Raw genomic sequence first — 24487 nt, 5'->3', positions numbered from 1 at the left:
ATGTTTTTTGTTTATGTCGATAACCATAAAGACTCGATGTGATATGAATTGTTGTTACTCAATAAAAAACAAAACAAAAACAACAATCAACAGGGCCAACATGTGGCACGCTTTTGGCATTTTATTACAAACGATTATTTGTTTGTAGGAGCATAGAGATAAACATTCTCATACATACAATGCCCCTACCTGAGCTGCTGTGCACCAACAAGTGGGGAGTACAAACAAAACTTAAGCTGATATAACCCTATAGGGAATACAAACACTAACGAGGCAGGTAACTAGTTCAGAACTAGTGACATTTTGCAAGTTGTAAAATACTTCGCTAAGTAAACAAAAATGTTTTGTGTAAAATCACAGTTTTCTGAGTTCGACATTGTCAAAGCAGCTATGTAAGTATTAGGCCGGGTCGATTTGTGGGGAGGCAAATAAATCGCCCATTGCTCTGTGAAATTCATATTCTAGGGATCAAAATAAGAAACTTTGCCGGAGGAACCATACCTCTAAAACGAATTCTGATGTCCCCCAATTTGGGGGGACGATCTTTCTACAGTGCGCGCAGCACTGGATAAGCTACAACTCTTACGTTTAAAAGCGAGAAGCTAAGACTACGAGATGCTGGCACCAAACTGCAGGTGAAGTCGTTACTGACAAGGAGTCAATCAAAATATGACAAGAGACAAGAGAGATTGCTCACTAGCATTCTCACAGGTCACTGCGTACTGCGCAGCTATCTTTACAGGATTGGGCCGGTTATGGCAGGAAGAAAGACACTTACTTCATCTCAATCCAGCTCCATTTTAGTTTTATTGATAGAGGTGGGCGTTGATGTGATACTATGACGAGTAGAAGACACAAAACACCTTAAGGTCGAAGTGCTAACCCCTTACTCATTTTTCATTCATTTATTAATTTAAATAATCACCCAATGCTACGTACAACCTGCTTGAAACGATAGCGCTCACCATTCACAGTTACGTTACGATTCGCAGCATCTTTGAAGAAGTACGGTCCAATGATACCTCCAGCCCATAAACCGCACCAAACATTGGTAGCTCTTGCAATTCTTCTGGCTGATCTTCACTCCAAAAATGACAATTCTGCTTATTTACGTACCTATTGATCCAAAAATTAGGTTCGTCGCTGAACACAATTTTTCGACTTTAAACTTTCTTAACAGAACACGCATTTTTATAATAAAATTCAATGATTTGCATGCGTTGTTCGTTTGTAAGGCGATTCATGGTTAAATTATACACCAAACTGAAGATGTTTGACAGTGAAACAAAACACGAAACGTACGTCAGCTGTTTAAACCAACTGTTTAAAAAGATAATCGCTAAAAGTCACCCATTATATCTGGATTTGAGGCTTACACTTCGACATCAGGGTATTTTGTGCCCTCGAATCTTCAAGGTCCCTCATCTAAATATAGTTTCCTTATTAAATTTAATATAGAGCTGGGTTGAACTAAGCGTACGTGACTTTCTTCTGGCTGCAATTGATCTCTAAACCTTTTTCGCGATAAAGCGCCACATGGAGTCTACGGGGATTCGTCACAGAAACGACAAGAGCCGGTGGGCTCAATCCTTTACAGATGACTGCACAATCTTCAGTATCCTTAGGGAGGGGTATGAGTTTCCTATACCTTTTCCTATACCCCTCTCCAGTAAGTACTTCGCCTGGCATAGCCCTATAATTTGGTGCCTGCTAGCATCTCTTAGCCTTAACTCTTGGCTCCTAAACTTCTCCTTGATGGTGTGTTGCAACCTATCTAGCCCATGCGTCCGCTACTTTGTTCCCAGTTATGCTCCTATGTCCTGGGACCCATGTGAGCCGGATGCAATTCTAACAAAATCAGTTTCTCGATACACTTAAAGACCAGTGAGGACTTAACCGCACAGGTTGACAATGCCTTGAGTGCAGCCTAACTGTCGCTCCGAATGACAATTCGCTCTTTCTGTAGATTTCTGTCTAAGTTTCCACCGGTGAAGGCAAGAAACTTGATTTATTTGTAATAACTGTACTCATAAGCCAGAGATACATATTGAATACATGTGGTATATTGCTCCGAAAGGAGTCAAACCCTAAAAAATATAACATTTTAGTCATTGTTTTATTTTATTTTCCCGAATGTATTTTCTTACGCCGCATTTTGATAAATGGCTGCAGTGGTAAGCAATGGTCGAAATGAGTAGATCTAAAATTTTTTGCAGTAAGCGTAGACATCTGTGAGCATAAAGACAGCTTCACATATGCCAATTTTTGGATCCTCATAAATTTACTCTCGGTAAAAGATATCAAGTGTTATGTCAAATTATCCTCATTCAACACTTCAGGCGTAGTGATTTTGATCTTGAAGTCCGGCATAGTGGTAGAAGACACAAAATTATCGAACCTCTAAAATCGGAGGCACTATTCGATTAAAATCTATTACTCATCACCATGAATTCATTTGAGCCTAGCACTGAATAAAAGCGGTCACAGTAAGTTATCTCCCAGCATATTAACTATTGGTTTCATGATCCAGAAAAAAAAAATCTGAAGACTCGCCATGGTTTTACTTTACCCGCCGTACTCTCCAAATATTGTTCCTTTCGACTATTATTTGTTTCGATTGATCCCAGCTCCTCTAGTGAACAGCATTTTCACTCTGAGAAGAAGTCAAAAATAGATAAATTCATAGATCGGATCAAATGGTGAGAACACGGAATTGATGTGCTACCCTAAAGGTGGAAAAAGTAGTGACACACGACGGACAATACTACGAAACTTACATATCGTCCCCTTAGTATAACAATAGCCTATGTGCTCATAGGCTATTATTTTTTTATTGAATTTTTGGATTCTCCATCGTCGATTTTATATGTGGTCAAAATTTTGTCAAATTCTAGTTCCACAAGGTGGGTCAAAACGTCAGTCAAAAAATAATAAGTATTTACAGACATAACGAGATTTGAGTGAGAGCTACTTTCGACAAAAAGTTTGAAATTCATTTTCTCAAAACATCAAAAAATGTATAGGCTATTTTAATACTAAGGGGACGATATGTAGTCACTTTTTTAAAAATTGGGACTTAAATTGTGTGAAAAAAAGAAGAAGCAAAGTTACAGATTTTATATTTATATCAACAAATTCTCACAAAAATATTTAGAAATATTTACCATATTTTATTTACTTGTTGTAATGAAAATGTTGAATAGAAAAATTTTCTTCGTATGACAAATGGTTTCAACCTGATGAGAAGTAAGCTTCGAGTGCTTCTTAGAGTTTCTGAGGTATTAAGTTTCTAATTCTGGACTGGCTAGAAGAGAATTTGGTGATTTTTCATTACCACGGATGCGTTAAAATTAAATTTAATTAAATCTAACTTACCAAACTTATGAATTGTACATTGAACTAGAATACTTTAAAAGTAAAAACTGAAATTTTTTCGGCATCTAATAAAAATCTATCGATTGTGAGATCCAATTCGTCAAAATCTTCAGACTCATGAGGTAGGAGGTTGACAAATTCTACTACATCGCTCAGCGAACTCGAACGGTTTCTCGAGAGCCTCGCCTGATGGTGTATCCAATTCCGGCCTCTTCATTAGTTGTATTAAATGCTACCAAACGTGTAAACTTGTTTTTTATAGACAGGTCAGTCACGGATCCTAAACGGATCTAGCTCGCTTTTCATCCTTGAATTATAAAATCCTCCCTAGTCTAGTCAAACTCTCATTCTTAAAACAAAAAATAAATAAATAATTGGCGCATATACTTCTGTTAGAGGTTTGGCCGAGCTTCTCCTCCTATTTGTGGCTTGCATCTTGATGTTGTTCCACAAATGAAGGAGCCTACAGTTTTAAGCTGACTCCGAACCGCAAATGGTTTTCTTTGAGGAGCTTTTTCACGAGAGAAATATACGCGGAGGTCTGCTGTTGCCTGTCGAGGGGCGACTGCTATTAGAAAAAACTTGTTCTATCATTTTGCTTTTTCATCCACGGAGGTTCGAACGTACCCATTCCGAATGGTAGCCATGCACCAACACATTCGCCTGCAGCAGCCGCCATCGGCGACACGAAAGTCAGAAAGTTTATTCGTTTCTGTATCTTGAAATTTCTGTGGGTACGCCGTTACCATATAAAGGCCTGATATGTACGGTATACGACATCAAGAACCATACATCATCAATCTATCAATCAACCAGATGTGTCCGAAATTATATACCATCGATTGGAGTACTCTGTCCATTGCTTTTTTGTTCAACATTGACATTCTGAATTTTTCTAACAATTGATTACAAATTCTACAGAAATTCTGGCAGAACGGTTAGTCTGGTAAATTTAGCGGCCATGGCATAGCTAACTCCTTAAATTTCAAAGTATATTCAAAAGTCAAAACAGTACTTTTTGAGACTTTTGGTTCTTTCTCCTTTGATACCGAAGGACCATCCGAAGGAAGGAAAAACTTTTGGTTAATGGTTAGTATTGTTACAGGACACAACCCATGGGATCAGCTAATGACCACCATTGGAATTATTGAGAACCCGATGTGCCTGTCTTGGGGGAGGCGGATACCACTGAGCACTTTCTCTGTGAGTGGCCTGCCTTCGCTAGAGCAAGGCTAGGAATTTTGGGTTGCGATGTCGTGAGAATGAGTAATATTTGTTCTTTAAAACTGAAGGATATTTACTGATTTGCTAAAGAATCTAGAAAGTTCTCACAGGACTAACTACCTTTGTATATGTCTCTATTCTTTCATATCTCTTTCTCTGATACCTTTCTCCTTTCCTCCCGGACTATCTTCCCTCTTTCCAGAGCTCTAAATACAACGGGCTTTTTAGCCTGAGTGTTTTAGGAGCCCCCAAATCTCTTTGTGATCCTTGACTCGACCTATTCAAATTTCAATTTCACCATCCGAGCCCACAAGACTTTGGCATTTCTTATTGATACCAAAGTAAATCCGAACGTACTGCTACTCGACGTTTATTTCGTTTCTTTTCGTTCCTTGGTGCTAGTAAATTTTACAAGCCTGCATACCTTTGCCCTCTTCACGTTTCTTTTCCTTTTTGCCTGAATTCTGGCAGGCAATATTTCTGATATTGTGCTTGACATGGTTCTGTAATCATGTAGCGAGATAAAAGCCCTCTACTTACTGAAATTTTTATATTATATATTATATTATTTTTTTCATAAACTCCCACGAGTGTATCTTATAGTCACCAGTATCATGGCAAGATCACCGTTGCCCACCAAGGCAGGCAGGTATTGCCATAAAACAGCGCTTACACTCCTCTGCAAAAAAGTCCGATAGGGATATGCCAGGATTATAGAGGAATTATTTTGAGGGAAATTTGGGTATATGATAGTGAGAGTTAGGATAAAGCTGCCGGTATAATAATTTCTACGGAGAACTGGAGTTGATAGTATCAAGTTTTAAACTCGCGGTTTTCACAGCATCTGGTAGTAATGCAGAGTTTCCCACTTAGTTTATGGTAATATCAGAGATACCGTAGCAGCTGCCATATCACCGTTTCGGGCCCTTATCCACGTCAAGGAGACAGACTTCCGTAGGGACTATATAGACACTCTTTGACGTAAATATCCAACACTGGATCAGATCTCTCGAAATACGAGTAGCTATGCAGGGCGAATAAGATCTATGCTGCTACAACAACAACAACACAATCCCATCAACCGAATTTAACGAAATTGGCACTCCCTATGATATCTCTATATTCAAATTCACCAGTTGATTATGTATATATACATATGTATTAGGGCGGGTGGATTTAAAAATCGCTCATTGCTCAGTGAAAATCGTATTCTAGGGATCAAAATAAGAAACTTTGCCGAAGGAACCATACCTATAAAACGAATTCTGATGTCCCCCAATTTGGGTCGAACGAAAAATCCAACTTTGACCCATTTAGAGTGCTCCAATCGAGTCCAAATATATGACCGACCCCCACTAACTTTGGACGGTAGATCCACCCATGCCAGTGAAGAAAAGAAAGAAGTTCGACGCAGAAAAGAAAGAAGTTCGACGCAAATTGGGGGACATCAGAATTCGTTTTAGAGGTATGGTTCCTTCGGCAAAGTTTCTTATTTTGATCCCTAGAATATGATTTTCACAGAGCAATGGGCGATTTTTTTGCCTCCCCATAAATCAACCCGGCCCAATATACATACATACATATTAGGCCGTATGCATAAAACAGAGAAGAAGCGCCTGCCTACCAGTCATATTTCTAAATTCACCAGAAGCAAACCAATTCGATCAATGTTGACTTCTCTGCTGTGAAGCTAAGATACATGCGCGGATGCGCATAGCTTTACGCTTGCGGACACATGCATATGTAAGTATATATGTGTAAGGATTAATGTAGATGTGTAATTGTATCTGATAAACATGCTGCCACCGACGCACCACTCACACGTCTATCAATATTTTGATAAACAACAACAATTGCATGCGACTACGTAGAACGAAAGCAATAAAGGTTGATTGAAATATACGTGCATATGCATGTATGTATGTACATATGTATGTATGTATATGTACATATGTGTGTTGATATGTTTCGAAGCGGTTGGCTAGTAAGTGGGTTGAACTGGCGCCAATAAGCAGCTCGTACATGAATGGAATGAATATCCGTGCATAGCTAATTCATGCCATTAAGTTTGAAAAGTTCCTCGCACACATACATACATACACTTTTATACACACATAAGAGTACACACCCTGTAGTCAAATGCACTAGTTGTAAACTACCTCACAGGTACCTTATGAGCCGTAGACCCAACAACTCAAGTAACTGTCTCTTTTCCATATCAGAAATTGGTATTTTTTGCATAGCGAAGTGCTACGAGATGTCAATTGTCAGATTTCAGAGAGAAACATAACGGACTCAACTAGTACAAAATAGACAAACAAAACTACCTTACCAATTTTGGAAAAAAATCAATAATTTCAGTTTAAAAATAATAATAAATAAGAATTAAATTAATTAAAAAATGAAATAAACTCATGAATACACAAGAAAATCTTTTTTTAACGGCCATTTAAATTATTACAAATTTTTATTTAGCAGCTAATGTATTGGCTTACATTTTCTGAGTATTGATAGAAATGTACATTTATGTATTTAAAATATTTCAAAATTGGTGTTCTTCCAAAGGTTAAATAAAAGCAATCAATACAGATTATCAAAAGTAAAAGATTTCAAGAAAAATAAATAATTTTTTTATCTTTCCCAATAATATTACTTTATTATTATTATACTAGCAAATGTACTGGTTTTAATACCAGATTTACGGAACCCGTCAATTTGATGGAATTCTAAGATTGCAATGAAATATCTCGAAAACTGAATTAATGATTTCTTCTTGTTTTTTTTCCTAAGCCTTACACTTTTTGAGATTCATATGTACAGCGTCCGGCACTCGAAGTGGAAAGGCCAAAAATTTAGTTTGGAAAATTACTTTTATTCAATTCAAAGTAAAAAATGTGTGAAAATAATATAAAATTAAGAATCAATTTACTTTTTCCCCATATGACCAGATGGTCCAGAAATGAATCGCAAGCTGCCCGAATGTGACTTGCAGGTATTTCGGTCCACTCGTGGACAATGGCTTTTTTTCAGCGCCTCGAGACTGTTGAACCTTTTAGTTCGGACCTTGCTCTCCAAAATGGCTCAAAGAGAATAATCCATCGGATTCGCGTCTGGTGAATTTGAGAGCCATTGTGTGGACGGTATGAAGATCGGAACATTGTTTTTAGCCATTCTTGGTGCACTTGAGCTTTGTGAGACGATGCCGAGTCCTGTTGAGACGGCCATGGTCTGCCACGTAAATGTTTGTCTGTCCACGGCCTCAAAGCAACCTGCAAAATACTTTCCCGATAATATTTCGTATTTACCTTGATGCCAGGGTCGACGAGACGATTGGAGGGCGCCCATCTGTAGTTACAACGACCCTGTAGTTACAATTACCTGTGGTGGATGCTGCCTTCTGGTAGCCAATCGATGACTCAAATTCTCGTACGAACGGTCGGTCAAATTAACCCTATTACTTTGAGGGTTTACGAATTGCTCAATTTGAACAATTTTCTCTACAGAAAACACCATGTTCGGAAATTAATCGCTTTCGGCTCCTTCGCTCTCTCAAGTCTGACTTGTTGCTGCTTTGGGGTGAGATCATTTGCCTTTGGGATCTTTAAGGCTTGACTTTGAGTTAATTTTTTAGTATGCGGTGGATGCTACGGTCAGTTCTTTCGCCATTTGATTGGCACTTCGTCGGGGATTTCGCTGAAGTCGCTTCATCACTTTTTGAAACATTTCACGACACGTTGCACTCTTTTGATGTTCAATAGCATGAAGTTTCGCGATGCTACCAATGCTATTGTAACAAGTAATGGTGGGATTAATAAAAACTGTATTTACTTTAAGGTGCTCGAGCCCACGGACAATCGCTGGTAGTGATTTTCCAGCGAAATATAATGCAATCACACGGTTACGTTTGAAATCCATTACTGATTTTCTTTTTTCGCGTTTACTCTTGGCAAAATGCTTCCGCGCGCTTGTAAACAATGCTTTGGACTGGCATTTAGCCAACTAACAAACACCTGATGTCCGTGCATCAGCTGCGCAAGCGGTCTGAAGTTAGTTAGACTTCGAGTGCCGGATCTTGTAATTTATGATATGATAATATGTATATTAGATGCGTTTGTTTTCTTCAGATTTATATGATGAAAATCCACGCGTCTTTGAAGAAAAAAGATATGCGTCCACAAGTATTCACTTTTTGGCGTAGTCTTCGAGCTGGCGGAGCCGCCAGTATTATTCATTAGTATTATTGATATTATTTAAATAATTTTGCAGATATTTTTAATGCACTCTTTATTTCTTGATACTGTATTTAAACGTGAAGGCAAATATTGTGCTATTTAGAGCAAGATTAGGCTAGCCAGGTTGCTTGTCAAAAACAAGACACTTGATGGCGCTATTTGAGTTTAACTTGAACAAATCGGTTTTTAAAGAAAGTGAGTTTTTTATCCACTATTCAATTTGACGGGTGTCATAGGGATAAGTATGAAAGAAACGTTAATATTGTTGAGGGCATGAAACATGTACCTGATTAGTGTACTTGGCTTAATGCTGGATACTCACCACCCTACTCACCACGCACGCCAGATAAGCTTGTGATTGGCAGCCAGAAGGGCAACGGAACACTCTCTCTTACCCGCTGTTAGGCATCTGTTATCGCAATCAAAAGACAGCCATCACAGTGAGTAAATAGTCGCCGTTTCAAATAGTCATCACAAATCTAACTAAGTTTGTCTCAGTAATACAGGCGTTACTTTTTAATAATTCAAGTTTAAAAAAAAAATGAAATAATGGTGAAGCAAATGTAATGAAATTTTAAGGGGTTAGAGGTAGTCTGAGGCCCGAAAAATGATGATTTCCAATAATTTTTTTTGTTTTGTTAGTCAATTGCTTTATTTTTGTTTTAAAATAAAAACATAGCATTAATACATCATGTTTCGACCTGACTTTAGCAAAATTTCAAAAAAAAAAAATAATAATAATAATTGTAAAAGTTTTCGCTGTTTGTGTGGATCCCGTTGCTAGAAAAGTCCCTTGCGGTGATCATCGCAAGTCCTTGGAGATTCATCTAAAATCAATCGGACAATAGAAATTAGTTTTATTAATAGATAATCTTGTGCCTGATCGAAGCATTTCCTGTTTTTTTTTTTTCAAAATTAACAATATGGCGGCCTCAGAAAATATATTCCAGATTTTCGAGAAAAAACCGACAATTAACTGTTTAAAAAATTCGAAATTAAAAAAAAAAATCCTTCGATCAGGCGCGAGTTTTTTATGTTTTTCAAAAGCAGTATAAATTTTATTGAAATCTATCCAGTGGTTTTTAAGTTACAGTGATTACCAGTTCAAAAAACATACAATAGTTTTAAGAAAAACGCATTAAAAGTTTTTTTTTTTTTTTTTTTTTTTTTTTTTTTTTTTTTTTTTGCCCGAGTGCCCTGTGTTAATTGTTGAATAACTCGAAAAGTATTTGCCGGATTCACTTCAAATTTTTACATAATATTTTTAAGATATTATACTTTAAGAAAGTACAATTTCCAATTTTTTCAAAATTCCGACTACCCAAAACCCCTTAAGGAACTGTTTTTCTGAAATAATTTGAAATATTATGCAAATGGTGTACCCACATAAAAGTAAATTAAAAGATTCAAGTCAAATAAAATAAGTACAAGTCTAGTCTTTTTTGGACTAGTTCGCTTTCAGTCAGAAAATACTCGTTCTAATACTTTTTTCGATGTTTCACTGCCTAGTGCACTTGTATGTATGCATTCGTGCACATTTATGTCCATATGGGCGAACATGCAATCAGTCGACCGCGCAATGAAGCACAAACTAAACAAGCGCCGTAACGGGAATTTCCAGCATCATTTGAAACGCGCATAAACGCACGCACTTATTTGGGAGTGTGTGGGCATTGCATATTGTTTGTGGACGGACATAAGCGCTATGTTGTTACGTTGATTTCTAAATAGCTATGAAGGGCTGCAAATCACTTAGTTGGTTATGACAGTGACAATTCTTTCGGCATAGGCTTTTATGGCTGTCAACTTTAGTTGTCAATCAATTAATTGATAAATATCAATAGTAGATATGTATGCACTTAGTACACTTATGATGGATATTTTCATCAGAATTCAATTGGCATTCCATTCATATGCGAGTATTTCATATATGTACATATGGAAGAGCGCACGTATGTATGTATGTGTGTATGTGTAGCAGTGTAATTTGTTTGTAAAGGCACACCGATGCACAATTCCCACAGCTAGTCATTGGTGTTGAATGAATTTTATTAAAAGTGATGAAAATGCGAGAAAAGTAATTTGATTGTATTGAACAAAAACAAAAAAAGTTTATAAAAAGTACCTTAGACTGTATTTTCGAATACTGGGGGGTCTAAGCAATGGGAATTGGAGTGTGCTGAACATTTCCAAATTGAAAGTAAGAAAGCTATATACATATGTATGTACGTGTATGAATACATTTTTGACATTTCTTCAATTAATTTTATGTATTGTGATACTAACAAACACCCGGCAAGCCTGACTCTGCCGTTAAGGCAGAGTATTTTACTCTAACGCCTGAAGATGCGCCTTTCTTGATTTTCCAAATTCAGTAAAATTTTTTTTTTTTATTGCTTCCAAAAAATATTACACCTGTCTATATTAACAATAAGTAATTTGTTTAAAAGATATTTGGATAGTTAAGTGATACTGTAAGGCCATTGCATTTGGGGATCATTTTGGAATATGTAATTCATTTGTAAAATATTTACTATGATAATTTAGATAAGTACTTATGTAAGTATGTATGTATATTCCTTTGCCATTGAAATATGTGTGAGAGAATGCCTTAGCAGGAGAATGAGAGGTACTCACATCTATCTACATACTTTCAGATAGTCAAGCGGCTCTAAAAGCCCTTCTATCAACAACTATCACCTCTAAATTGGTAAATGATTGCCTAAACCTTCTCAATACGTTAGGAAACCTCAACATAGTAACACTATGCTGGATTCCGGGGCATGAAGGACATGAGGGAAATGAAATGGCTGATGATCTTGCAAAACAAGGAGCAAATATACAACTTACTGGTCCTGAGCCTTTCTGTGGACTCACAAAAACCCACATTAATGAATTCCTTAGGAAATGGGAAGAAACTGGCTACACTGTGCCGGTCAGCGTCAAGCCAAACTATTCCTAAGTCCCAACAAAGGAATATCTGACAAGCTACTCTCACTAAGCAGAGTAGATCTGCGTCTTTTAACAAGATATCTTACAAGTCACTACAGCCTGAGGTATCATCTAAATAATATTGGCCTATCTAAGACCAATGTCTGCCGCTTTTGCGAAACGGATATAGAAAGCTCAGAACATATGCTTTGTGAATGTCCTGCGTTGGGCAGACGAAGACTTCATCACCTTGGTGGTATCGTAGTATATCCATGCAATATTTGGAACCAAAAACCTAAAAAGTTGTGCTAAAATTTGTAAAAAGCCTAAAACTGTAGGGTTACAAAAATAGCCGTTTCACAATAGATCAGCTCTGGTCGCAGTGCGTAATGGCCTTCTAATAATAATAATAATAATGTATATTCCTTATTAATACATTACAAGAGGTCAGTTGATGTTTTTCGTTTAAGTCTCTTCTTATTGAATTTTCTTCAGCCGGAAGCTTCCTCATCGTCAGTTTTGTGTGCGTCAGAAATCTGCTTGTGTGCCTTCAGCTCGCAGTTTGTATTGCTTCGTTAACTGTGTCGTTGTTTAAATCGCGGTGAATGTCAACGCTTAGTATATACCATAGTGCATTTGTTATTGTCCTAAGTATCTTCGACTGGGCACGTTGTAGTATTGTCAGATTGGATGTAGAAGCTGTGCCCCAAACTTCTATCCCATACTTCCAAATTGGTGCAAAAGGTTTTGTTTTGCAGCGAGAGATTATACTGAGGTCCTAGCAGTCAGTACAGTTGCCGAAAGCGATTTTTAATTTTATTTCTTTTTTTTTATTATATGGTTCTTCCAGTTTAGTTTAGAGTCAATTGTAATGCCTAAGTATTTAGCTTTCCTATCAGTAATCGCGTCCGAGTTTCCAATCTTTAATAAGTCTATGGTTACCTTTCCATTTTTTCAACCAGTCCAGTGCTTTGTTGAGGTCGTTTTGTAAATTTGTTTGTGCTATTTTCGGGTCTCTATGAGCTGTCATTAGTACAGGTTCAAATTAAACGGAGTCTGGGGAAATGAAGTAAGCACTGGCCACTGTCAGATATACCACCAGTTGGAGCGGTGCACACTGCTCTCGATGCCGGTGGACAATCGGGTGCCTGTCGTTAGCTTCGGTAGGAATAATGATGTTTTCATCCCAGATAAAGATCATTGGTTAAGTCCAGAGAACCTATTAACGGGATACCAGCACACTTTCTACACCGAAGGATCCAAAACCATGGATGGAAGCGGATCTGGATGGTACTTAATATAGCTGAAGACACTAAGTACTCCTATGCCACAGGACAAATGGCCACGGTATTCCTTACGGAAGTCTATGCCATCTTGAATGTGGCGTACTGGCTAATTGAGAAAAAGAGGCGGGGCAACAGTATTGGAATTTATAGTGACAGTCAAGCTGCACTGAGAGCCCTTGCTAACGCACGCTGCTTCTCGAAGTTAGTCGGTGGATGTAAGACAAAACTGAACAGTATTGCAAAACTCAACAAAGTTAGTCTTATTAGGGTGCCTGGACATTCTGGTATTGCAGGGAACGAGTTAGCTGATAAATTGCCAAATGAAGGCTCTGCAAGTTTCCACTAGGCCCTGAACCCTTTCTAGGTGTCAATTCTGCATCGATTCAACTATGGATTGACGGCTTCATGAGGTCTACTCACAGAGGTCGTTGGTCTGAGTTGAACTCGTGCAGAGTAGCCAAGTGCTTTGTGAAAGAACCAAACAAGAAAACAGCGACCTTGCTCCTAAAACTCAGCAAGAAGGACCTGAGAGTACTGGTGGGTGTCAATCAACGTCTGTGGTCAGCATATGGCTACCATGGGGGTCGTAGACAACCCGATATGCCTATCCTGTCTTGAGAGTGACGACACTGCAGAGCATTTTCTCTGTAGCTGTCCTGCATTTGTCAGAATCAGACTTAGGATATTGGCTTGCGATACACTGAGTATGGACAAAGTTCATACTCTTCCTCTTCCGGATCTCTTAAAATTCATCAATGAATCCAAGAGATTTGTGGAAGAGTGACCTCAAACTAATTTATGCGTTTTTATCATCCACCTTCTATCTTTCCAATCTCTATTCTTTCTACTGATTTCTATCCGTGTGTAGTACAATGGTCTACTGACCGAGTGCTTGGACTTGTCCAACCCCCCCACAAATCTAATCTAATCTAAAGTACAGTGTCATCTGCAAACGTCGCAATCAAGCTATTACCTGAATATGGTTCCGGTAAATCTGCGGTGTAGGTAAGATACAGAGTAGGTCCTAATACACTGACTTGGGGAATTCCTGCGTTCATAGGCTCAATGTATGAACATGCATCGTTATATTTAACATAAAATTTTCTATATTGGATGCAACTTTTTAGCATTAGAAAGTAGTCCTTTGGCAACCAAGATGAGAGTTTGTGCAGTAATCCAGGATGCCATACATTGTCAGAGGCTTTAGCTACGTCAAGATATACAGCCATGCATACTTGTTTATTGTTGAAGTCTTTCTTAATTTTGTGAGTGACTCTGTGCACTTGTTGGATTGTCGAATGTTTTCGCCTAAATCCGAACTGATGTTGAGGAATTAAATTTATTTTTGTTTTGATAGGCTCTATGCAATCAAAGAGTAGCATCTCTAATATTTTTGATATTGTCGGCAGTAGACTTATTGGTCGGTACGACGATGCAAACTTCGCGTCTTTATTGGGTTTTGGGATAGCAATGATTTCAACAATTTTCCATGTCTTTGGCAAGTATTTGAACTTAATAGCAGCATTAAAAATGTTCCTGGGATAAAGTATTGCTCTGTCGGGCATATGCTTTAAAACTTTTCCCGAGATGAGGTCATATCCAGGGGATTTGTTGTTTTTTATGTCGAAATTAATTGCTTTACCTCTGTTAGTGAGGTTTTTTTGATGATTTGCTCGTCTTTATTGTACGTTGAATGAGTCAAATCGAATTTGGTGCTATTTTCATTTTGAAATATATTTTTAAAATGTTGAGCTAATAAATAAGTTGCTTTTTCCGATTATGTTTGGGCCCCATGTCCGTTTGTAGTTCCTATTGGTGGGAGGTGTATTGTAGCTCCGACCATCTTTTTTGTCGCCTTCCACAATGAATAGTTTGTAGATCTTGTTGCGTCAATATTTTTAAGGTAATTGTTTAGTTTTTTGTCTTTTTCATGTTTCAATAGTTCTTTAACTTCTTTAGTTAATTTGTTAAGTTGTTTTTTGTCATGCGGAAATCTTGTAGTCTGCCATTTTTTTCTTAGTTTTCTCTTTTGTTTTAGTTTCTTTTTTATTGCGTCAGGAATGTTATATTTTGTAGATTGAGGTTGAAGAGTTGGTGTGGATCGGCTTAGTGACATAATATTCATCTCATTAAAAAAAGCTATTGCAGTTTCAATATCGTGGGTAGTTTTTAATGGGATTTTCCTGTCCTGGCTTCGTTTCATTATTTACATAAAAGCCTCCCAGTCTGTTAGATGGTTATAGGGTGTCCGACTAGGTGTTAGTTGTAGGCGTTTTTGAATTGTCAGGATTATTGGTGAATGGTCAGACGAAAGTTCAAGACAGGATTTAATTGTCAACACTTTTAAGTTTCTTGATTTTGTTACGAAGAAGTCCAGCAAGTCTGGTACTTTACTAACACATGTTGGCCAGTAAGTGGGTTCCCTTGTACTTATAAAGTCGCAGTTCAATTCTCTGATGGAGTCAAGTAAAGCTTTGCCTTTGGTATTGGTCAGTCTTGAGCCCCAGGTCATGTTCTTTGCGTTGAAATCACCCCCGGCTATAAATTTGTTTCCAAGTTTATTTAGGTAGTCGACATAATGGTTTATTTTATTATTAAATTTTGGTGGACAGTATGCAGCTGATATAGTCAATAGGCCATGAGTGTCATTAATTTGAATTGTCGTTGATTGTAGGTGATCCATTTTGAATTTCTCCATTTCATTACATATTATATTTTTTTGTCTTAATATAATAGCAGTGCCTCCATGTGCTTTATTGTTAGAATGATTGGTACAAAAATTTTTATATCCTGAAATTCTTACAAAGGATTTATCGCTAAAATGAGTTTCCGATACCATTAGTATGTCAATGCGGTTTTCTCTAATGAAGTTTTGAGTTTCCAGTATATGTTGGCTTAGTCCGTTTGCATTCCATAAGGCTATTGTCAAGTTATTTTGTTTGGTCATCCATTTTGGTGGCGAGAAGTGTTATGATGTTCATCATGTTCGACATTTGGTTGATTAGCTGGCCTTTCATTGTTTTCAATTCCTGTATATCATCATTTTGAAGCGTAGTATTTGTTTTATTTGTGCATAAGTCCCTGCAGTTTTTCTGGTGGCTTCGCTTGTGTCGTTTTGCTGGTTTGAACTTGTCTGTGTAGCAGGCATTTCCTTTTTCCGCAGAACTGGGAAACGTTGCACTGTTAGGGATTTGTAAACCATGCGGCCTTTGTAGTTTGCGGTGTACTTCTCTTTACATAGGACACATTTGATGTTATCGTCATTTATATTAATGGTACAGTTCGCAGTTTTATGCGGGCGTGCACATTTAACGCAGACTGGACTTCTTGTGCAATAATTTTTGTATGCCCATATTTCTGGCAAATGATGCACTGAGGGAAAGTCCTTTTCTGATGCGGAGGTTCAAATTTTATTTTACAGTGAAGTAAGTTCGTCAAGTTGTATATATCTTTGTTATTTTCTTTAGGTTTAAGCTCTATAGAGAAGATAGAAAGAGATTGTTTTGTTCCGTTTTTAAAGATGTTGTCTATGTTAGTAACTATATGTGCGTACTCAGCAAGCTCAGATATAATGTCATCAAGGACACTCATATGCTGAGATAAAGCAATAATGCTTTTTTATATTTATGTTTATTTTTATTTTGATTTTGATGTTTAAATACACGTAAACAGTAAAGCAAAGCAAAGCTTAACGAGTCAGTTGGCACTTTTGGTGTTTATGGTAGAGTCACTATCTCAGATCAATTGTGCGCACTAGTTATTGGTTATAGATATTTTTTCGCTGAGCGATTTGAAAAACACGTCCGTTCACACTTACAGTGAAAGAAAGTAGAATCTGTAAAAAATAGTTGTAATATCTGCTCTCCAATGATACTTAGAGGATTAATGTTCTGCTAAAATATTTCTTAGTTGAATGTAAAGAATGCAGAAGTGTGGATAATATAAGAGCGTTAACCGGTTCTCAGAGATCTTTAAGGAATCAACTGATTTGCTGATGTAATCGGGGCTGTGACAGTGGTTTGTTTACAACAAAATTGAGATTGTGGTAGTGGTATGTATGTATACCAAAAAATCAGCACTCATCTTAGTTCTTTGTCATCTGGACAGCGAAATACATATTAAGATGCGAAAATCTTTCATTTTGAGCAGCATTCACACATTATGGGATGATGAACAGCTGATAGGCGAAATGGTGGGCTGCCAGAAAAAACGTGCCAAAAATAACTGACGAAAACTGTTCGAAATATTTATAATTATTTGTCTTAAAATTAATTCAATTGAAACTTAATAATTTAAAGGCAATGAAGGCAATAAACTCATATGATTAAGACCAGGGAAGCCACAGAGAGACTAGCCCCAGACATACGGTTACACATCTATTGGGTACCCGGACATGAGAGTATTGCAGGAAACGAAATTGTAAATGAGATTGCCAAAAGCGTTATTTATTTACATACAATTCGAACAAAAAACGACCTGAAACGACTGAAACCTTTAAATACGGTATGCAATAGCATCGCTGCGGACATGAAAACACGTATAGACAGGAGGTGGAATAATCTAGCCACTTGTAAAACCGCGAAAATCATGTATACACAGAATGCAGATAAATACGCCAGATTCGTACAAGCCCTGTCTAGAAAGAGAAGCAGAACTATCGTAGGTATACAGGCCACAATTTGTTAGTGGCACACGCATACAAGAAGGGGAATTGAAAAAAATGATAACTGCAGATTTTGTAATGAACTAGAAGAGAGGGAAACACTTGAACACCTTCTATGTTCTTGCCCTGCATTAGCTAGAACTCGAAGGAAATGTTTAAGAGCACCACAATATGAGAGGTTAGAATATCTCTCGGGGTTAGAGCTTCAGAGCTTACTTAGATTCGCAAAAGACGCAGGCTTATTACACGAAGCCTACTAAAAAGAAACGTAAGAATGAATCTAGTACCACTAAGGTCTAAGTCTATGTGATGGCTTTCAGCCAGCCATGTCAACATAACCTAATAATTTAAATTGAAGTGAGTTTTTAAAATTTTTCAAATCCTAGTATATCCTTTTCGTCTTCTACTTTTAACTAGTCTTGTGTACATACAGTGAGTCAAAAAATGTATTGGCACACTCGAAAAATCAAAGTTCTCAGTGCTATAACGTTTCTTCTAATGAAAGTAAAAAAATAGGAAACGGTATTTTCTAAATGCATTTATTTATTACGTATCTGAACAAAAAAAAATTAATTTCGACATAGGTTTACAAGCTCAATCTTGAAAGGTAAAATAAGGCATAAATTCACATCAAAAGAGTATTGGCACAGGCAGCGTAATCAGCTTGCTCCATTGCAGCTGTAACGCGCTAATACTTTGAGTGTCCTCCTTTAGATTGAATAACGGCCTGCAAATGTCTCTTCGTACTATTTACCAGATTTTATCCAGTTACGTCAGCCGCTCAACTGATTCTGTCAAATTCGTTGAGAGCCGGATAATAGTTTGTTATGCGCCAATCCTTTTCAATTATTTTTAACATGACTTTGAATAGCGACTACATTTATAAATCAAGGACAGAAGCTAATGCTAGAGGAATAAAGTAAGGAAATTATCTCTTTGTATTCCTTTTCCCTTTCCAACTTCCATTGACGCTTTCACACTGCAACGTTTCATACACTTTATTCATCAAATGCAGAGATGTTATGCACGTCTGCCTTTTAACTCATGGTAATCTTGCATTCCCGAAGGTTGCAAGAAAAGAAGTAGTTTTCCGAATATTTTACTAATTTTTTGCTGGAGTAGTATTTATGGTATGCCCCAAACCGGATTCTAAGATAAATTTTTTTGAATATATATACCATATTTAATGATCTCCAAGTGAGCCACCTAATGGATGAACAGACGCTACAGTCTCTGTTAAGCTATTAAGCAGAAACATCAGCATGATCCCTCCGGAGAACTTCGGAGGGCGTTTAGTATTTGAACAGCATGCAAAATAATAATTTCTGGCCTCTGAGAGGGGAACACGATACGGTGTGGTATGCGAAAGAAGCCACCACCCTCAAAGTATGAAGAAATTGCTTATGCAATCTCAATTACATACACATTCAAAAGAGATAGATTGAGCACGCAATAATAATTTCATAATGTAACCGTGAAAATTCTCCTACCACACTTCTAATTACGACTACACTAATAACAAAATTTCACACATAGTTAATAAATCAGAGCATAAACAAACACCAACAAAAAAGAGCATTCAAATTATTAAGTATTCCAACTCAGACAGCCTATTCACCTAATGAACTACTCGTGCTGCCACTTGCGCCAGCCGCCTGTTGATATAAAAGTTTATTGCAGTAGTTGTAAATAAATTTATCGCCCAAGTCCCCACCTAGCAAACAGTGGCCAGCATCATCAAACGAAAATCGAAATTTGCTGGAGCATTCCCGAAAGAGCTGTGTTTTTCATTACAAACTACTGTGTATTACATCAGACTCATGCACTCGTGAATACTTATGGAAATTAATACTCATGCATTTATGCATACGCGTACGTATTAAAATAAGCCTAGCAGGAAATCGGATGAAAAAATCAATAGCAAATTGTATTTTTCAGTTAGTACGTTTATTAGCGATTTTTGAAATTGGAGTTAAGCTTTAAAATTAATAAATTGTCCTATGAAAGTATGCTTGAAAATAGAATACAAAAGATTATGCGAAACAATTTGTGGAATTTTATTGTAAAATTGGCTTATTTGTCATATTACGGCAACGTTGCGCCAAATTATTGATATGTCGTGAAAACTACCCTTCGTTTCTGTAAAAAATGTATGTAAAATTGGGCTTCTCCAAGTATCTGGAGATTTGAAATACTGCTTAAGCGAGATTTCAACAATACATTAAATTGAAAACTCGTTGAAAAATTAAATATTTTAGTTTAAAATTTGGCTATTTAGAAATGCTGTTGAAGGAAATACTTCCAAGAAGCTAATAAATTTTGTTTATTGCTTACCACTTTTGTCAATCAGTAGCACTAAAGTTGAAAATCGAATTCTGTGTTTTAAAACAAAAAATTTACTACGCAATAAAATTAGATTTCTATTATTGAATGCATTACCAAACTGTAAGAAATGGTTTAAAAAATTACGATTACCATGAATTTGAAGCAATTCCATAAAATGAATGAAATAGCTTTGTGAAGATGAAGCAAAGCATACTAAAGCTAAAAATTGACTGTTGCTGACATCAATCGAGAAATTTTCGTTCACCTATAAAAGAGGCGGCCGCCGTAGCCGAATAGGTTGGTGCGTGACTACCATTCGGAATTCACAGAGAGAACGTTGGTTCGAATCTCGATGGAACACCAAAAAAAAAATTAAGAAAAACATTTTTCTAATAGCGGTCGCCCTCGGCAGGCAAAGGCAAACCTCCGAGTGTATTTCTGCCATGAAAAAGTCGACTTGAAACTATAAGTCCCTCCATATGTGGAACAACATCAAGACGCGCACACCACAAATAGGAGGAGGAGCTCGGCCAAACACCCGAAAAGGGTGTACGCGCCAATTATATATATACCTATATATATAAAAGCAAATAACGAAAAGAACAGTAGCACCTCGATTGGCAGAAACATCACTTCACGGTCGACTGGTTCAGAAGAAGCCATTGGTAACAGCAACGCAACGATAACACCGAATTAAGTTTGTTCATCTCGAATATGGACTCAAAACCAGTGGCTTTATATTTTATTCAGCGATGAAACGAAAATAAATAGAATTGGTTCAGATAGTAGGAAGTACGCGCGGCGCCCAAAGCATGCAACATTCGATCCCAAGTTCGCTTCACCAATCATAAAGCACGGGATAGGTTCAATAATGGAGTAGGGCTAGTTTTCCTACAACGGCGTCGCGTTAATTTAACGCTTTTAAGGTAATATAGATGCGGTCAAGTACGTTCAGATACTTCATATGACCTTAGGTTTGGCAGCCGCATCGTACATAGAGACAGCGATGCCACTTAGACCACGAAATGGGTTGTGGCGTTGAGAGTTAGATTAGGTTTGGCAATGCTGCCTTATGCGGAAGAGAATTTACTGGTGATTTTGGAATTTCAACAACACAATGATTCGAAGTTTACTTCTCGTATTGCAAAAAAGCTTTTCGAAGACACATCGATCACTCTTGCGGATCTCTGAATTGGGCATGTTCGAATGTCGACTTAAGTCCAAGAGAACATCTTTGAAACGACGTAAAAAGTACCCTTAGTGTGCAGTATATTACAAATTTGGATCAGTTGTTTGAAAAGGCCGAGAAATCATGGGAATACATTCCTGTTGAACGTTGTAAAGCTTAAGTAATGTCAATGCAAAGGCGCTGTGTACCTATGAAATGAGACTTTCAGCTATTAGTCCATAGATGTCACCAGGAGTATTTTTAAACCTTCCCAAATGTCTTGTTTTTTTTCGTCTGTCTTCTGTCAACAATATTCAGTTCTTTGTTTGTTACGTTTCATACAACAATGCATTTTTGTCGCTCTTAAAAATGTCGAATTTCGTGCCTTCAAACTACGATTTGCGGACATCGTTGATTTTCTGTTATCAATTGAAGAAAAACGCTTCTCAAGCTCATCAAATGCTTATAGAAGCTTATGGTGGGCATTATCTAAGTAGAGCACAGTGCTTCAGGTGGTTTGAACGAGGACCGTGGCCGGTCACCGAAAATGTTCGTGGACGCCGAATTGCAAACATTGTTGGATTAAGATGATGGTCAAACGCAAGAAATGATGGCAGAGCAGTTGGGAGTGACCCAAAAAACCATTTCCAAACGTTTGAAAGACATGGGCATGATTTTAAAGGTCGGAAGATGAGTGCCGCATGAACTGACTGAAAGGCAGCAAGAGAACCGAAAAACCACTTGTGAAATGCTGCTCTCCCGGTTCAAAAGGAAGTCTTTTTTGCATCGAATCGTTACGAGTGATGAAAAATGGGTGTATTTCTCCAACCCCAAGCGTAAACCATCGTATGGTCCGCCCAGCCACAAGTCAAAGCAATGGCCAAACCAAATCGCTTCGGCCGCAAGGCAATGCTGTGTGTTTTCTGGGATCAGCGTGGTATGATTTGGAACAAGCTATTAAAACCAGGGGAAACAATTGACGGTGCACGCTACCAACGACAGCGCTATGCACCGAAAACGCCCAGAATATGCCGATCGGCGTCACAAAGTAAGTTTTCTTGATGACAATGCACCGCCACATCGAACAAGAGCGACCCGGGAATTGGTGGATACGTACGATTAGGAACCGCTGGTGCATGCGGCTTACTCACCAGACTTGGCGCCAAAAAATGCCTCGATGATTGGTTTGCGGCCAAAGATGGCCAATATTTTTGGCGCGGCATCCACAAATTGCCTGAGAGATGGGAAAAATGTGTCGTTAGCGATGGCTATTATTTTGAAGATTAAATTTGTAACCATTTTTTGTTAATAAACGTTTGAAATTGAAAAAAAAGTCTCATTTCATAGGTGTCTACCGTAACACTAATAAAGCAAAAAAGGATTTTTTACAAAATTGTATTGTATAATTTTCCCTTTCGCTTGCATTTTTTTATGATTTCCCTATTATTTTCCTTCGTTCTTAAGTTTTTTTTTTTCAAAGAAATTTTGCATTGCATTAAATTTTGTGCATGAAGTTCAACAAATTATGTTTTCCTTAGACAAAAAGACTGGTACTGATTGAAAACATTTGAAATTCATAAAATAAAGCCAAATATGCAAACCATTTAAGTGATTTTATTGAAAAAAAATCTCAAATGGAGAGAACTGGGTATTGTTCTTAAGTATTTTTCAACGGTTGTAGCTAAGATTTCTTTATTTAATATGCGCCGTTTTGTTTGTTAACTTTTCTTGAATTTTGTAAGCAATTTCATGATTCCGCGATTAAAGAAGTTATCATCTTCATTGCAAAAAATACTTGAGATCATCAAGAAAATTTAACAGATGCTTGAAAAGATGATAACCACTTCATACCTGGTCTATAATATACGAAAGATAAGATGGAACCAGCCATTCAACCTCTCGTAGCTGCTGGGGCGTCGTTCAAGATGTATGCGGCCTGGCGTTGCTTTAATAGAACACAACTCTTTTCTTCGTCAATTTTGTACACAACAGCTTGTCGTCCGGTTCAAACTGACGGGTTATTGAATATAAAATTGTTGCTGTTGTTGCAACAGTATAAACATTTCACCTATAATTACAGAGGATGTCGCTGAGTGACAGCTCTTGGCTGGTTATAAATCTGGATCGTTCGGGTGATGTAAGTAGAACCGACTGCCGTGTGAACGTTGAATATAGAGTCCCATCGGATGATTGTTTGACGCCATGTGAGTGGCTCATAGTGGGTAAAATCCCTTCCGAGTTCCTTTCCAATTGACATTCTCCACCTCACTAAGAATCATGTTCATTCAGTAATTATCTCACATTTTTCTCACAGGGTAAGTGATACATTCTCTCATACATGTGCACTTTTTGTACATCAAAGTGCATGCCATATATCCATATGTGGTGCGTATGTATTCGACATACAAAATACGTCGATACACAAACAAATCTGTCATCAGTCGCTCTTAATAGCAGAGCAATATTCAATTATAGTTGCGATGCAACTGACAGCCGCCTCGATTGATGTTATTTCCATCGAGCCAATGTGCACGTAAATACACACACTTACAAACCTATGAATAATATGCTCAAAACAAGCGCACATTCAAACACAATAACGTAAATCTGGAATCACGTGCCCACGCTTCCACACTCACTCACACATGCCGTCCGTCCGTGCAGCAAGTTTTTTGCGCCGATTGGCTGCCATCGTCGCGTTTGTCATCGCAACGGCTGAGTGGCGTTGCAAGGTGTTGAGCGGTTGCTGTTGTAGTTGCTTTAGCAATCGCCATTGCTATTGTTGTTGCTACGGTTGTTGTTATTGCTATTGCCGCCGTTGCCGGCTGACGGAACTAAGCTATTTGTCCTCTTTGGTGTTTGGTATTTTGAATTTTCTAAAAGACAAATTGTTTGCACCCCCCAAACTATCAACTCGGGGGGACTTTCATAGGAGTTTTTCTTTTTACTTTTTCCATTTTCTTTGAAAATGTGTTTTTAATGTTAACAATTATAAAATTGTTTGACAATCTCTTAAATGTCGGTACTAATTAGTCGGTCAGAGATGTGGTTTTCCAATTCGGGCGCACTCTCAAATATATAAATTTATGTATGCCTGTTTAGGTACTTTTATTTATAAGCACACATACTTACATACACATAAATACATACGCGAGCTACGTATTGGCCACAAACTTCCTTTCCCGTAGACTTATGTAAGTAGGTAAATTCGGTTATGCAACTTTTGCTTTGAGTCTCGTTGCTCTCGGAATTTTTCCTTTTCTCTTCCTTTCTGAAAAACAAG

Source organism: Anastrepha obliqua, chromosome 5, assembly GCF_027943255.1.
Source record: "Anastrepha obliqua isolate idAnaObli1 chromosome 5, idAnaObli1_1.0, whole genome shotgun sequence".
Lineage (NCBI taxonomy): Eukaryota > Metazoa > Arthropoda > Insecta > Diptera > Tephritidae > Anastrepha > Anastrepha obliqua.
Note: the sequence above shows the minus strand (reverse complement) of the source record.